Source organism: Mastigoproctus giganteus, chromosome 4 (assembly GCF_048544385.1).
Source record: "Mastigoproctus giganteus isolate SK-2022 chromosome 4, ASM4854438v1, whole genome shotgun sequence".
In the NCBI taxonomy this organism is placed as follows: domain Eukaryota; kingdom Metazoa; phylum Arthropoda; class Arachnida; order Uropygi; family Thelyphonidae; genus Mastigoproctus; species Mastigoproctus giganteus.
In genome coordinates, this window is record NC_143578.1 from 233,685,044 (window position 1) to 233,702,155 (window position 17,112).

The window sequence follows — 17,112 nt, forward strand, 5'->3', positions numbered from 1 at the left end:
GGCAACAGTTACCATTACGTACAACTACAAGTTCATATCGCTACATGAGCCATCTTACCGGCTACTTATGCATAAAAATACGCATGTACGGTGCTGTCACCAAAATACTCTCATTGGACTGAACGGATCTATTTGACTACATGAATGCTGTTCACGCAAAGGACGAATTAAATACTTAAACAATCAGCTTTTCAAGACAACCAACACTGGACCGATAATATTTCTTGTTACAGTCAATTGAGCGGGATACTTTTGCAATGTTCATGAACAGACAGCTAAGGGGAGTTGGTATTCATGAGATTTACCGTGCGTGTAAATTGCATGTCTTTTAATTCGATTTCACTCTTAGGCGGGATGGAAAACCTGCTTTGGGAGACGTCTAGTCATCCTAGTGCAGGGCTTCTTAACCTGTGGTCCATGGGCCCTTAGGGAAACCGTGAAGTGGCGCAAAATTTTTTTCTTCGCTCACAGCAGAATAAACGTTACCTTCACGACTTGCACTGATACTGAACTACTTACAAACAGATGGCCTAGCTAAAGGTTAATCTCCCATTTATTTAGCGTTAATGCATTGGTCTTTATGTTCATAGCAGAAAAAACGTAGCCTTTACAATGAGTTGCCTTGGTACTGTACTACTTTCAAATAATACAATACAAAACAAAGTCGCGTGCAATAACTCTGATAAAACAGTAAAAAATTATGTCAGAGACCTTACCAAAGTAAAAATCTGTCTATATATATTTACGAATGCACAGAAAATTACAGATATAGACAAACTAGACAGATTCTTGGGGGGGACGGATAGGCGAACTGTGTAGTTTGTTTTTCTTTTAAGGGGTACTAATTCAAAATTATTCGATAACAATAATGGAAACTTTTTGCAATTATTACAAATGAGATCCAAATTTGATTCCACTTTATCGAAACACATCCAACGTATTCGGATTGATAAACTTCACATGCCACATTATTTAGGAGACATAATTCAAAATGACATTTTAAATATAATAGGAAATAGTATAAGGGAAAAAATTTAGATAAGTTACAGGAACCTAAATATTATTCTTTGATTTTAGATTGTACACCTAATGCCCGTCATCAGGAACAATTGACAATTATTTTAAGATTTGTAATTTATGATGAAACACAAAAAAATTGAAATTAAGGATCATTTTTAGGGTTTCTGCGAAACTGAAAATACGACTGGTAGTGGGCTAACTACATTCATTTTAGAATTTTTGGAAAAATATAACACAAACATGTACCTTGCGCTGCACATACTTTGAATTTAGTAGTGAATGATGTGGCAAAAATATCCTTTGAGACAATTGATTTTTTTGGAATTAAACAAGAACTTTATGATTTTTTTTCTAGTAGTAGTACTAAAAAGTGGGCAATATTAAAAAACAAAGTTTCAAATCTTTCTCTGAAACTTCTGTCTGCAGCCAAAGCAAATTAATGTATTTTCGTTATTTTATTTTATTTTTAACATATTTACTTCATGTACCATAATATGTTATTTTGTGTTTAAAAAATAAAATTATATTATTTTGAAAATATTTTTTTAAATTCCCCAAAAAAAAATTGATATAAGAAAAATGACCGTATGGGGGAGCTGAAATTAGAAATTTGCACCAGGGCGTCAATATAGCCTATATGGCCCTGATCAAAGTGCCATAAACCGAAAAACAATTTTTGTATATTTTTATCTGTTAGCTGCTGACAGCAGTTTCTCTGTAATTATACTGCAATAAATGGTACATCCTTCGGAAAGTAACCCAGCCATATACACTACAGTAAAATCCTGTTACAACGAACTCCACAGGGGTACACAAATCATTTCGTTGTACCGAATTTTCGGTCTAATGAATATCGCTGAAAATTATTTCAAAAGAATCATTATTTGTTCAAATAAATTCTGCTGCCCTTACTCCCTCTAATATGCAGGTGCAGTAATATCTGCTTTATTTTAATTAAATATCCAATTTGAAATCAATAATAAATAAATAGATAAAATAACGTAATACGTGTACTACAAAAGTAAAATGGTGGTTGTCGTGCCGGAGTATAAACAAGTTTAGCAATTTGCAATCGAAAATAGATTCAACTTTCAGAAATTCTGATGCTTTTTCTGTCGATCGAGCTGAACTCCTACGTGAAGCGGAAGAATTTAAAATCATGAAAAGTAGTTTCGTTATATTTCCTTTTCGTATGGTTTCTGTACAGCACAAATTTAAAACAGCATACTGTTCTTCTCCCATGGAGAAGTGCAGGTGCAATACTGAGCAACTCGTGTTATGTTATTTCACGAGATCAATGCATTTTGTACCAAACATCATTTTTCTCTTTTACTAGCTACAGTACATGTGAAACAACAAGGCTATTGCCCATACAATAATGTATTCTTTTATTTACTTTTCATAAATAAATTTATACAGAGGATCATCAAGAAAAAATGCGAAAATTCTGAATGCCTAAGGTTTTTGATGTATTGAGCTACCATTGGTGAATTTTGTGTCATTTCTGTAAGCAAGATGAAGTATACCACTGAGCAGCACAAAAGTTCTATTGAAGAACTGACAGTTTTGTTCCGGTGCAGTGTGAATTTAAAGTGAGATTTGGTCAGAAAATATCTGAGAGACCAGAAAGACAAGTACATCCTGAACACATGCAATATTTTTAGAAATCCATAAGAATGTCTGAAAATAGTGCATGTGTACAGGAAGCAATTATTTGTAGTAGCCAGCACTGGAAGAATTGTTTTAGGGATGCAGCTTCATAAAAGAGGTCTGTGTTAAAATCAGTAATTAGCTGGGATTCTCTTTATAACAGAAAATGAAATTTTATGTTTGTTTGTTTTTTAACTTTCTGCTGCTAGTACATCTGACAGAAGCCACTTTTATAAAGGTTTCTTTTTTTTTTTTAAATTTGTAAATGTAATCAAATCCTCCTGTGTACCTTCTCCTCCCCACCAATATTCTTTAACTGGTTATACAGTATTTTCTGTTTTCATTTTGATATATGTGAATTTAATTTTTTTGTTTGGCATTTAACAGATGCCAAGGAAACGAAAGCATTTATCTTTTCTCTAGGTAATTCCCATTCCCACTTGACCTCATCAGCAGCAGTAGTAGATGTTTAACCTTGCTATAGAGCTTTGGTTTTGGTAAAAATAGCAGTAAAAATACAGCTGTTCAGAGTGCACCTGCCAGATTCCATGCAAATGTCTGTTTCAATCTGGGGATGAGCAATCTTAAATTCTAAAAGATACGATAAAAACGTTATTATTGGTTTTTCTCATTTATTTTCGTTCAACATTTAACTGAGTCCAGCAAATCATAACAGGTCATCCTTCAATTCAGTAAAAAAAAGCTAAAAATTTATTTTTTATAATTAAAACAAAAAGAGGTGTCTCACAGATGGCATACGAGCATCTCTCTTAAACTGAGTGCATGAGTGATGGAAAGGTAACTGCGTTTAAAATCATTAGTTAAGATCAGCATCTAAACTGATGCCCAATGATTTGGGCAGCCAGGATGAGAATGACATAGGAACCCAGGATACATTGGGCATTCCTGACCAATCTATGCCAGGTAGCAGCCTGAGGAAATTTATGAAATTATTGTTGTTGCAACAATAATTTCATAAAAGCTGAGTTTAAAACAAGCAAGCACTTTAAGCATTGTACAAGATTTAAAACTTACAACAAACCCTGGCTAATAAAACCCTGACAGACCCTCACAATATGCTGAAGTTGGATTTACTCAAAGAGGCAACTACCATCAGGGGTAAAGGGAAGTGTTTTTGCTTTCGTAAAGGTGACTATGGTGGTCTGAGACAGTATTTAAATTCTATACGGTGGGACAAACTGATGATGTTACCAACAGCAAATTCAAAATGGGAAGCATTCAAAGAATTAATCTTGGGAGCTACTAGGCTTTTCATACCAACTAAGAAATATTGTTCAAGATTTAGGCCTAAATGGATGTCAGATGAACTAATTAGACATGTGGCAGAGAAGAAAAATGCACGGGATACATATAAATTAACAGGTGACACAGAAGCCTATGATAGATATAAGCTGGTCTGTAACCAAGTCACAAAGGAAGTTACGCAGGCAAAAGCAGGTTACGAGAAACCTTTGGAAAAGGATGCAAAGAAAAACAGCAAAGAGTTCTTTACTTGTGTAAACTCTAGAAGGAAGGGGATGAATCAGATTGGTCCACTTGATATCGATGGTTCAGCTGTCGATGATCCTGCTCAGGTAGCTAACAAAGTAAATGAATATTTTGCATCTCGGCAGGGTTGTTAATGACAGTGCTCTGCTGCAACAGGATCTAGAAAAGTTGAGCAGGTGTGCTGAGAGGTGGCAACTGAAGTTTAACATTGACAAATGTTAAGTTCTGCATATGGGAAGCAGTAACCCCAGAGTAACATATCAACTGTGTGGTGCTACACTGACAGTGGCAGAGAATAAAAAGGACCTGGGGGTAATTGTGCAGGCAGATATGAAGTTTTCTGAGCAGTGCAGGCGATTTGCAGGAGTAGCTCATGGTGTTTTGTCACTGAGATACAGGAATTTTTCTAGCAGGGATAAGGAGGTGATTATCCCGTTGTATAAGGCAATGGTCAGGCCACACCTTGAGTACTGTATACAGGTCTGGATTAAGAAGGATGGAGAGCTGCTGGAACGAGTACAGAGAAGGGCAACAAGATTAGTGAATGGAACAAAGAGTTGCTCTTACGAAGAAAGGCTTAAGTTTTACCAATTACAGTGTCTGGAGACTAGGCACCTGCGAGGTGATCTGATTGAGGTGTATAAAGCCTTGAATGGTTTAAGTATGCTCAATGCTGATGGGATTCTTCCTCTTGCTCAGAATAATCACCTGAGAAGGCATAAATTCAAATTGAGGAAAGACAATTGTAGGATAGATGTGCGGAAATTTGCCTTTAGCCAGAGGGTGGTCAATTGCTGGAACAAACTTCCATTTGTCATTGTAGAAGTTGATAGCTTGATTAGATTCAAGGCTGAACTAGACAAACATTTGGAGCAAGTGGATGGGTGAAATGAGAAGGGTTTTTTTTTTTTTGGCTGATGCTATATAAGCCTGCTTTCTAGTATCATGTGCCTTTGCTAATGCAGACAAAAAAAAAAAAAAGAAAATTCACCATTTGTGATTTGCTTCATCAATATTTGGAAAACATGAAACAGTTATTCACCACATTACGTATTGAATGTATTTTTTCTTTAATGAATTCTCATGTCTTACATGTTTAATGACAGTGAACTTCTTGCTAATTCTAGTGCAATATATAAAAAAAAATAAGGCATTCAAAGGTGGTACATCTTTTCTTGATGATAAGATGTAGATAACTAATGATAAGTATATAATTGTTGGTATGAACTGCTCATGCTTCCCTCTATAATCAGTTCATTCACCATTATCTCCTTTATTTCTCTCTCTTTGGCAGCAATCTGGTTTTGTCAGCAGCAAGTGCTTAAGCATTCCTTTTTCTCAGTTACTGCATTAGCACCTCCATGATATAATATCAATGCTTCAGCAGGCTGGAATTTGAGTGAATTTTTGTCATTGTCTGTTGCAGAAATTTACATTACATTTGAAATGCAGTAATATTCGTGGCTCTTGTGTCCAGAAGCCCTCTGACGAGATTGGATACAATGGTCATCTATTATTTGTTTATCCTGTGGTTGGTTTATCATGTCATATTTATATTTCACAATTTTTCAGTCTTGGTGCGGTCAAGGTGGCACCAATCTAAATTTATTATTTATTGGCTTATAACTTTAGCTTTATTTGCCTTATATTTAGTACTTTCAAAATTTTTTTTGATAATATTCCTTACATCCTCTTTCCTTTTTTTACTTCTGTCCTTGTTTATTTATTTGTTTCTTTGCCCTTTTTTTCATACTTTTTCCATATTGTCTCTGTATTACCTGTTATATTGTATATTATTCTATGTGTTGTTGGATATTGTATATGCAGCCACTTACATTCACAGTCATCTCTTTATTTCTTTATTTTTATTCTTCATAACAGTTTTACAGTTTAATTATTGATATATATACAGCTATAATGATGATATGTAATAAAACAGAAATTATTTCCACAGTTTAATTTAAAATCATTGTTTTTTTTTTGTTTTTTTTATTGTAAACCTGGAAAGAATTTTCTGTTTACCTACCAATCCTTTTCACATTATGTAAAGGATAAAATCATATACCTAAAAATGCAAATAAAAAAAAAAAAAAAACAGACTACTTCAAAACATGCCAGTTTTTTAGTCATATGATACAAGGAAGCACCAGACTTTAGCTGCACCAACCACTAAAATAAGAAAAATAATAAACTACATCTAAGTATATATCCAACTGACTTCCCAAGCTGTCAGCTTCAACCGCCCACTGAGGCAACTTATTCCAGTAATTAACAACTCGCTCATCAAAAGAAAAATTCCTACAATCCTGTCTAAACCTCTTCCCCCATAATTTGAATTAATTACCCTGAGTTCTGAAATATAACAGTGAAATTCTCACACTTACTCATTTTACTTTCTTCTCTCAGATCCTTATAGACCTCGATCAGGTCCACTCTAAGGTGTCTGGTTGTCAAGCTCTATGGTCTGTATATTTGAAGTCTCGTCACACGATTGTCCTTTTGTTGATTTCACAAGGCATGCTGCCCATCTTTGGAACCTTTCAAGAAGCTCAGTCTTTTTTCAGGTGTGGTCTCCGTACTTGGCACAGTATTCCAAGTGCAGTCTTACAACTGTCTTGTACAGTGGAATTATGACTACTCTGTTTTTCTCTACAAGCAAATGTTTGATAAGTCATCAATAAGACACCAAAGCCATCCTTTTAGCCTGTTTACACTGCATGGAGAACTTCATGTTCATCCATATTATAATCCCTAAATCCCTTATGCAAGTTGTCTTGAAGAATGCTGCTTGGCACTGATCATTAACATTCAGAGCTGGAACTAGGCAATCCTACATCTCGGGCAAACGTGTTATAAGTACACCCCCATTATATGCAGGTAATCAATCTTTCAGTATCGTAGCTATGGTCGTCGATGACCGGGGGCAACATGTCTTCCTGGTGCCCCTGATCGTGATGGATAATTCCTTCAGTTTGCGCCCCGAAGCTCGGTGCCTGGGAGAAATTCCCCCTCTGCACCCCCCCTCACTACGCCTCTGCAATCTTTATGAATTTATAAAAATTATTATTGCAACAGTCTACGATTTTCATATATTTACTAATAAAATAATTTAAACAATATAATGAATATAACAAAACAAAATATCAAAGAAAAAGAAACTTATACAAATATTTGTTTATATCTACAGACAATTTAATTCTATATAAACTAAAAAGAAAATACATATAACTACAAATAAATTAGAAAACCAGATCTAGTATAAAATCATACAAATAAAATATTGCAAAACACAGTACTTTTAACATAAAACTAAAAATATGCAATAAAGGTGTATTATTTTAATTGAATTTTTCTTGCTTTGAAGGACCTTTCACAAGAAGCTACTATTATAGACAGGGTAAGAAAAAATTCATAGTGCTATTTCTATATTTAGATAAGATTCTATTAGACAATAGTCATGAACGAATTGGAGAAGTTTTAAAGGGGTTACAGATTTTATATCCTGCAGAATTGATAAAACATGATTTTTCGAATATCTGTTGAAATATCAACAGATAATTGAAAAATTTTGTTTGTCAAACTTTTGTTTGGACAAACCAAAAAGCTCAGAGGTGTGACGTCACAAAACGAGCTATACTTTTTAGAAGTTCATAATTGGAGTTTCTCTGTTATTTTCGAAATTTGTAAAACACTGTTCCTCCCTGATTTTTTTTTTTTTTTCCCATAAGTGATTATAAAGCCCGAATTTATAATATTTTTTACCCTCACAAAAATTTCTAGAATCATAAGTAGCACATACAAAGATAATGCAGTATTTCTTCTAATAAAATAATTATAGGTTGGCGCATACGTTATACGTTCCACTTACATTTTTGAATGGTAATCCCTTTAACCCCTAATTTGCACTTTCTAATTGCTTAAATTGCCTAAAGGCCAGAGGTGGAAACAAAGCATACAAAGTTAAGTCTCTCTCTTAATCCGTTCGTTAAACAGAAATTTTCTTCATTCTACAGAAGCTTTTAAATTACCAAAAGGAATTCAAAAAATTCGCTATAAAGAAGTTTGTTAAACACAGATCCGACTGTAATTAAATCAAAAATGAAGCAGTTTTAAAATACATAACTGGTCAAATGCGCCCTTAAAATGCTGCACTTGGGGCTGGTGTCCCACTCTGCTTCCAGTTCTGTTAACATTAACCAATCTCATGACCTTGACATCATTTGCAAATTTTGACATCACACCTTGTAGCCCTTCGTCAGTATCATTTAAGAAAATCAGAAAGAACAGTGGTCCCAGTACCAATCTTTAGGGATCCCACTTCTTACATTAATCCAATCTGAAGAGTAACCATTGTAAACAGGTTGCAAGGAAGGCCCATGGTGTCCTATCGATGATCTATCGAACTTTTGCAAGTAGAGATAGGGACGTGATAATCCCATTATATAAGGCTTTTGTTAGACCACACTTGGAATACTGTGTTCAAGTATGGAGACTGCACCTAAAGAAAGATATCGAGCTTCTTGAAAGGGTGCAAAGATGGGTCACTCGCCTGGTGATGTTTGTTTGTTTGTTATTTGGTTTTTAGGAGCATTAGCAACTAAGGCCATATTGCTCCGGGATATGCAGTGGTCATTCCCTGACCTTTCCGCATCCTCCGTATTTGGTGGTGACGGGCTCGAACCCCGGTCTAATCAAAAAGCGTGTGCTATGCACTGCTGCTCCTTCCCACCTGGCTACGGAGGCGCCTCGCCTGGTGAGATCGGCAAAAGGGAGTCCTTATGAAGAAAGACTTCGAATATGTGGGTTGCCATTAATTACAATCCTCTGCCTACAGCAACCCTGCAGTTCATCTAAGGATTCCATTATGCAGTAGCCTCTTGGGCAGCATGAAACCAAAAACTTAACTGCACTAGAATTTACAATAAAAATTAAATTCAATTTCTAATCCTGAAATTACATAAATTACAACCTGAAAATCAGCACCCCATTTCAACTAAACCCAGTACTGGAGGAAAGGGACTTGGGTGTTACGATACAGTCAGACATGAAATTCTCTGAGCATTGTAAACACGTTGCAAGGAAGGCCCATGGTGTCCTATCGACGATATATCGAACTTTTGCAAGTAGAGATAGGGACGTGATAATCCCACTATATAAGGCTTTTGTTAGACCACACTTGGAATACTGTGTTCAAGTATGGAGACCGCACCTAAAGAAAGATATTGAGCTTCTTGAAAGGGTGCAAAGACGGGTCACTCGCCTGGTGAGATCAGCAAAAGGACGTCCTTATGAAGAAAGACTTCGAATATGTGGGTTGCAGAGTTTGGAAACTAGACACCTTAGAGGAGATTTGATTGAAGTGTTTAAGGCTCTGAGAGGCATCAGTAAAATGAATGAGGACGAAATTTTCAAGATTATAAATGATACTAGAACTTGGGGACATAAATTCAAGTTACGGGGGGAAATGTTTAGACTGGACTGCAGGAAGTTTTATTTTAGCCAGCGAGTTATAAATTACTGGAATAAGTTGCCTACATGGGTGGTTGAGGCTGACAGTTTGGGGAAATCCAAAGGTCATCTGGATAGTACATCCGGGTCAGGGAAGCGCATAGGATGACAGGTTTAATTTCCTTTTTTTTATTAATTATTATTATTTATTTATTATTTTTTTTTTTATCATTGTTTTGTTCGGGTTTTTTTTTTTTTTTGGCTGGTGCAGCATAAGCCATAGGCTTTCTTGCACCATGTAGCCATTACTAATACTAATTTATAACTAATCTTCAGTACTTTAACTCCCCCTCCCCCTTAACTGTAGATAAACTGAATACATCAAGTGGGGTAAAGTTATAATAATATCTTAATCTACATTCTAAGATTACACATTTACTGGCTTCACTTGATAGCACTGAGTCACTACTCTAGCAGAAGTCTGATTCAGTATTATTTCTTAAAAATTCTACTACCATTAACAGAATGTGTCAATCAATATCAGTTGAAAAAGAAGGTAGCAGAGTGGGGGAAGGGACAAGATAATCAGTAGTCTAGCGATATATTCAATGCATTTGGATTAAACAGTGCTTGGAAATCAGTAGTCAAATTTGTATATGTTATATATTCCAGCCTAACCAAAAAAAAAAAAAAAAAATTAGCTTGAGATATGGATTGCTATTCTGTTACATGCCTACATGGATGCTTCATAATGGATAGCTACTAATCCATGGAATTTGCATAAATTTGTCCATTTATGATCTTCCAAGTACTGGACCAATTTATGGCAGAAGATAGATGATAATATTTATTTTCATTTGCCACATTGCTTCAAAATGATGACTTACACAAAAATAATATTTCCAGGTATCCTAGCAACCCTCCCATTTACTGTAAATGTGGCAAGTATCAGACCATAAACAATTCTAAAGGGGCATTGGTTACAACATGAGTGGTTCCTATCTTGAAACGAGGTGGAAACCAGCCACATCATAACAATAGAAGGCAACCAAAGGAACCAGCTTTGGATATACTTTTGTAGCAATAATATATGCAGATCATAATAACATATATTGTCACCAGCTCAGTTCTCCAGTGGTTGAGTATCTTTTAATGACATATCAAAACAATCAGTGGGCTGTGATTCTGTCCCCCCAGTCCAAGAATACTCGGAGAATATTCTGTGGGGGGGATTGAATTGAAAATGCAATTTATATTTGTCTCAAGCCATTTCAATATCTATAATTTTTGGCCTCATGGTTTGTAGTTCGTTCCCTTTTTTTTTGTCTTGAAAAAAGTCTGTTTATTTAAAGTTTTTTATTTACTATAACTTTTAGTAAATAAAATTTCACTTTTATTAATATTAATCAGTGGAACTTACACAAAAAGTGCATTTTGATGAGCACATGAAAGGTATTGAGTTGAAAAAAAAAAAAGGAAAAAAAAAAAAAAGTACTCATCAAAATTACCTTATGACAGATGCCAATAGGTTTATTAACCCATTATTAATAAGATAAATGATGTCACTTTGTACTGATAAATAACAAACACAAAAACTACTCTACTAACAAGTGCTATCTATGTGTAGTCAATATCTTATTTATACTTTTTTTTATTACTGAATTTAAACTATGTGAATCTAGTAATTTATATAAATTCGTTGGGAGAGCAACTTTAATATTTTAAAGTTGGGGGTTGGAGAAGTCTCACTTTGATCGTGGCTTATTACTGAGACATTTTTTAATGCACTTGCAAGTGTGAAAACAGGGTCAACAGTAATTGGATACCCAGTTCTTAACTGCTGCTTGTTTTTTTATCATTAAAAAAAAAGCAAACAGTTTTTTTTTTTTGTTAAGGATCAGTCATTACAAAATTATGACCTAGTTATCCATGTCAGAATAATTACTAGTATAAATTTATTGTCCTTATTTTTGCACCACAAGAAAAGGAGAAAGTTGTTCATTTAAAATCAAATCACAAAAATATAACTCTTCCATTGCCACCACCCATCAGACATACTGAAATCTTAAAAGAGATATTACTTATAGCTCCATAAGTAATCTCTGATAAAATAATCAATTTTTTTTTTTTTTTTTTTTTTTTTACCATTTTGTATCCTAGCTTCACTAAAAGATACGCTGGGGAAAAAAAAAAAGAGTATTATTAATTAATCTTTTTATTAGCCAAAAGCTGACCCATGAGTGTGGGCAGAGGAGTGCATCAGTGGCAATATTTGAAAAAAAAAAAAAAAATTGCCTATGCTCTTAAAGATATTTTTGCTTGTCCCTCCTACAATTAGGATTCAGTCTTGACTTAATTAGTGTAGCATTAGCAGAAGCACATGATGCAAGAAAGCAAGCTTATACAGCATCAGCCAAAAAAAAAAAAAATCTCATTTCACACATCCATTTGCTCTAAACGTTTGTCCAGTTCTTCCTTGATTTTGTTTAAGATATCAACTTTTACAATGACAGATGGAAGTTTGTTCCAGCAATCAACTACCCGCTGGCTAAAGAAAAATTTCCACACATTTGTTCTACAGCTATCTTTTCTCAATTTGAATTTATGCCCCTTCAGGTTTGTAATCTGAACAAGAGGAAGAATCCCATCAGCACTGAGCTTGCTCAAACCATTTAAAGTCTTATATACCTCAATCAGATCACCTCGCAGGTACCTACTCTCCAGGCACTGCAATTTGTAGAACTTAAGCAGAACGAAGGGATCCTGTTACCAAGGAGCATCCCTTCATTTCCCTTACCAATCTTGTTGACCTTCTCTGTACTCATTCTAGCAACTGTACACCCTTCCTAAAATGTGGCCTCCAGACCTGTATGCAGTACTCAAGGTGTGGCCTGACCATTGCCTTATACAAATGGATAATCACCTCCTTATCCCTACTAGCAAACTTCCTGTATATCATTGACAACACCCCATGACTTGCTCTGGCAGCCTGTCTGCACTACTCAGAAGACTTCAATTCTTGATACGAGTCAAAATCCATGACAGTACCATAAGGGTTATGGAAGATCAGGACTCACAGAGCTCAAACCACAAAAAGCAACAAGCCTTTAAGAGCTAAATCTAACAGTAGTGTAATATTATTTTTAGATTGGTTAATCAAAATAGTATAACAGAATCGTGTTAATTTTTTATATATTTATGCTTTTTTTTTTTTTTTTAAAATGTTAGTGTTAAACACACTTCATATACAATACTATCAAATACCCTGTAAGGTTCATAAAACAATAACTGTTAATTTTAATCTTTTCATATATAATATTTATATAATTATCACAGAGGGTAAACCAGTAATTAAATTCTTTCTTTTATTCATTAAGACACATTAATATCTAGAATTTTGCTTTGAATCCAATAAATATAATTTACAATGGAATCACATGGATTAAAGAATTGTGTTGAATGCAGTTAAATTATCTGATAAAAACGACATATTTCTTTTAAAAAAAATAAAAACAGAGAGACGATATGCAAAGTCAGAAGTTTAACCAACATTCATTAATTACAAAATATGTAAAAACCATCACACTAATTCAGATATTTTATTTCAGTCTTTGAAATTAATGTATTGAAGTATATGTTAATTTATAAGTATGTATGTTCATAGTTAAAATTTGTATCAAATCTGTTTGATACAAATTTTTAATTACTTAAAACTTTTAATTAAACCACATCATAACAAGATGTTGTAAACATAACCCCCCACACAACATACACCACTACCACTTGAAAAACAAATTTATTTCATTTACTGAGGCTTCATTCCTCATTCCAATGAAAATAAAACAATCTGATAAATTCAGATCCCATTATTGTGCAAGGATTTAATGAAAACATAAAAACTAAACATTTCCACAATTTCTTTTTCCTGCACTTCAAATAAAGAAAACTAGTTTACACTTATTAACAAATTTGGAGGGAAACTTAATTTCAAATTCAAGGATAAAGTTCCCCCTTTAATTTACGATTACTAAATACAGCTTTAAGTAGAACCCAGTCAAATAGTTAACACAAAAATATATAAATCATCAAAAAAATCAAAGGATGATGAATTGAACTTCCAGTTTTAAATCAAACTTACCCTGAACACGTTTAAAATTTTTTGAATGGAGCAAGGAGTTTCTGAAATTGGTTACACAATACTTGTCAAAGAACGTTTCGATACTAATTTACTGCATCTGCATTTCAGGGGTGGGGGAGAAAAATCTCCTTTGTTTGATCTGTGGAACAAAATATAAATAAGTAGAAAATCCAAATGATCAAGCACACCTCATATATGTGGCTACACCGTTATTTAATCACAACACACAGTGCCGGCATCACTCACAAGTCTGCTAGGCAACGACGCTGACATTGGACTCATCACTTCAATGAGAAATGTTAATCCGCGTATGAAAATAAACTTCCTCGCACTATTAAGTTTTCTAATCGATGTCAATAATTAATTACTGAAAGTTTGACAGTTGATATGGTGCATTTAAAATAATTTGCTTATGGTTATTCTTAATATTCTTTACTTTTGTTTAAGGTTGCTAAAGAGCAGACCATCGTTTGGAAGAGCAGACCATCGTTTGGTGCCTACTGATGTTGTATTAATCCACTTTGACAGAAGGTCTTGATTGGAAAAAGGACTTAAATGCAAGCAATAAAATTTCTTAAAAGCACTTTCTTGTTCACTTTCTTTCTTTCTTTTTCTTTTTTAGTGTTCGCTTCCAGATTTATCACAGTTAACGTGGGGCTTATAGGGGAACTTAAATGTAAAAATGGCATCACTTTTAATTGCAATCAGATGCTTTGTCGGATAAAGGAAATAGCTGTATCTGAGTGCTGATCCATAAATGTTTGTTCATTTTCCCTTACTGTTAATTAATATCACCAAATCTTTAAATAATATTAAATGTACACAGTAGATTTAATATTAATGTACGCAGTTATAAAATAAACTAATTGGATATTTTATTTTAATACATTTATTAGTTTCTCTAAAATTATTTGAAACTATTTTAATATTTTATAATTATATTATGAAAATTAAATTGCTATTAGTTTAAAATTAGGAATTTCATCTTTCAGCGTAATCATCGTAAAGTCGTCCTAAAGGAGCTCTGCTTGGGGCTGACCATTGACTACTCATCAAGGGCGTCGAGAACTAATGTGTGCCCTGGTGCAAAGTGCATGACTGCCATCCCCTTCCCCTTGTGTTTGTGTGTTCATACGTATCCGCATGTAGATGTGATGATTGAAGAGAAACACATGAGTTCTGAAAACAATTGGCTATATGAGCGTTTAAAGGGATAATCACACGAGTGTTTAAAGGGACAATCTCAAATAATCCAACCACACAAAGTCGCAAACAGGCAAATCAACCACGCAACAGACGTAATATCCTGACGTCTCATAGCCTGAGTTTCTCTGGTGCTTAAGACACATACTATATACTCTTTCTCGGATATAGGGGACAGAAAGAGGATAGATGTGCAAAAATTTGCTTTCAGCCAGGGAATGATTGTTGGACCAAGCTTCCATCTGCTGTTGTGGAAGTGGGTAGTTTGAATAAATTTAAATAAGTATCAGAGGGGATGGATTGCAGACTCTGGTACTGCAGATTCCATAATTCTCCTTCCTCATTATTAATAAAAAAAAAATTAATTCTATCAACGAGGAACATGGTGAGTGAATCTATCAAGATGTAAAAGAGACGAAGAGGCTATCAGTAAAGGTGGAACGTAAACATGATAGAGATTACTATCAGATAACCGCTCACTCTTATATCATTCTTCTCTCCTCTTCACTTTAACTGAGTTTTTCTTATATATTTTGTTTTGTTTTGTTTTTCTTATCATTTATTACATTCAAATTCTATGAGAAAAGTAAAATTGTAAAAGAAACATGATTTAATTATGAAAATATATAAAATTCCATTTGACCAAAGCCCGTTAGATAAAAAAAAGTTCCCAGTCCGGCCCTGCATATTGGAAATGAATTCCATTCTATAAATTTCGATTTACATTCTGAGATGCTTTTTTTTTTCCTTTTTTTTTTTTTGAATATCTATGGAAACATGCTAATTGTTTTAGTAAACTCCTTAGCCATCGTAAACTGTTTGTCCCTCATCAGCACTGCCAATTTCGGCCATTTTTCTTGAGTGGTGTTCTGGAGGATGGTGTCTATCTGCTGCACTTTTCTTTCTTTCTTTCTTTTTTTTTTTTTTTTTTTGTGACAGAATATGCTTTAGAATCACGCAATATGAGCATTAGTGATCACAACGGATGGAACTGACTTTTCAGTACTGGGTATACGCTCCCGAATTAAGAGTCAGTGGGATAGATCAACCTATTAAAGGATATTATTACTATGAAAAGCAGAATCTGAAGCGGTTTTTTCTCCAGGAAACTCGTGTTTTTCGTCCATCAAACAGCAAATCGACAACAGAATATAAGCAATTTGCGGATATAATGTACTGCGCACCATGGCCTAAAACTTTACAACAACCAACCAAATCCCGAAAAGCAATGTTCTCTTTCTCTTACCCACCTAGGATAAAATATCCAGCAGTCATACAATATACACCATACCATAAATTATCTTGGGAGAACTTAATTACACTAAATTACTGGAATGATTCGTGCATTTCTGTTAGCGATGTACAAGTTTTAAAGCTCAATCTACTGCTGTAGCACCTCTCGACCAGCAGAATTCTGTTATCAAAGTGCTGACTTTTCATATGGGTACAACTAGAAGCATCTTCCACCTGTACCTTTGGAATATGTCCTATGTAAGATCATGTTACTAGATAACGATTTCCCCTTGGCATCCGAGAAAGACATTCATAGTTGAGAACAGGATTGCAAGAAACGTTTCACAAAAGTCGCACAATTTCATGAGAGAAAGAAGCATACTAAATTATAGCGACTGTGAGAAGAATGCTTCCATATGGACTGCATCGTCCCAACTGAGAAGTACAGTAGAAGTGTAATGGTATGGGAATGCTCTTAATGGTATGGTGTTGTACCACCTGATTTTTTGCAGAATATGCAATGACCACATTGTCCACTGTGAGACTTTTGACAATGCTGCGCTTATTGAATTTTACGGCGAAGAACCGTGCGCCCTGTAGTAGGACAATGTCCTACCATAAAGCGAAATTCCTGATTATGTTGTTTGAAAAGAACCACGTACTATCACTGGAATGGTTGACCCAAAGACCTGACTTTAATTCCATTGAAGATCATCTGAGATCAATACTGCATTGAATCAAAATCTCATGTGCATCTAAGATCAACACTGCATTGAATCAATAGAGAAAGCAAATTGACAGAAAGTATTTTTGTTTGGCGTTGGCAGGAATACTATGAAGAGGATGCAGAAGAAAATTATGAAAAGAACTGGATCGACAAGTCACCACAATGACATTAGTGCTTTTGACAC

The 17,112-nt window shown here is 34.5% G+C and overlaps 1 protein-coding gene across 3 annotated transcripts in view; it reads right to left on the reverse strand.

Annotated features, from left to right (window-relative positions):
- cora (erythrocyte membrane protein band 4.1 like coracle) overlaps nucleotides 1-14,012 on the reverse strand; it is a 115,874-nt gene extending 101,862 nt beyond the window's left edge. For all 3 annotated transcript variants that reach the window (XM_090371213.1, XM_090371214.1, XM_090371212.1), the window contains exon 1: nucleotides 13,766-14,012. The gene's annotated coding sequence lies outside the window, so the exon portion shown is untranslated. The remainder of the gene's footprint in view (nucleotides 1-13,765) is intronic.
- Nucleotides 14,013-17,112: the final 3,100 nt, after the last annotated feature.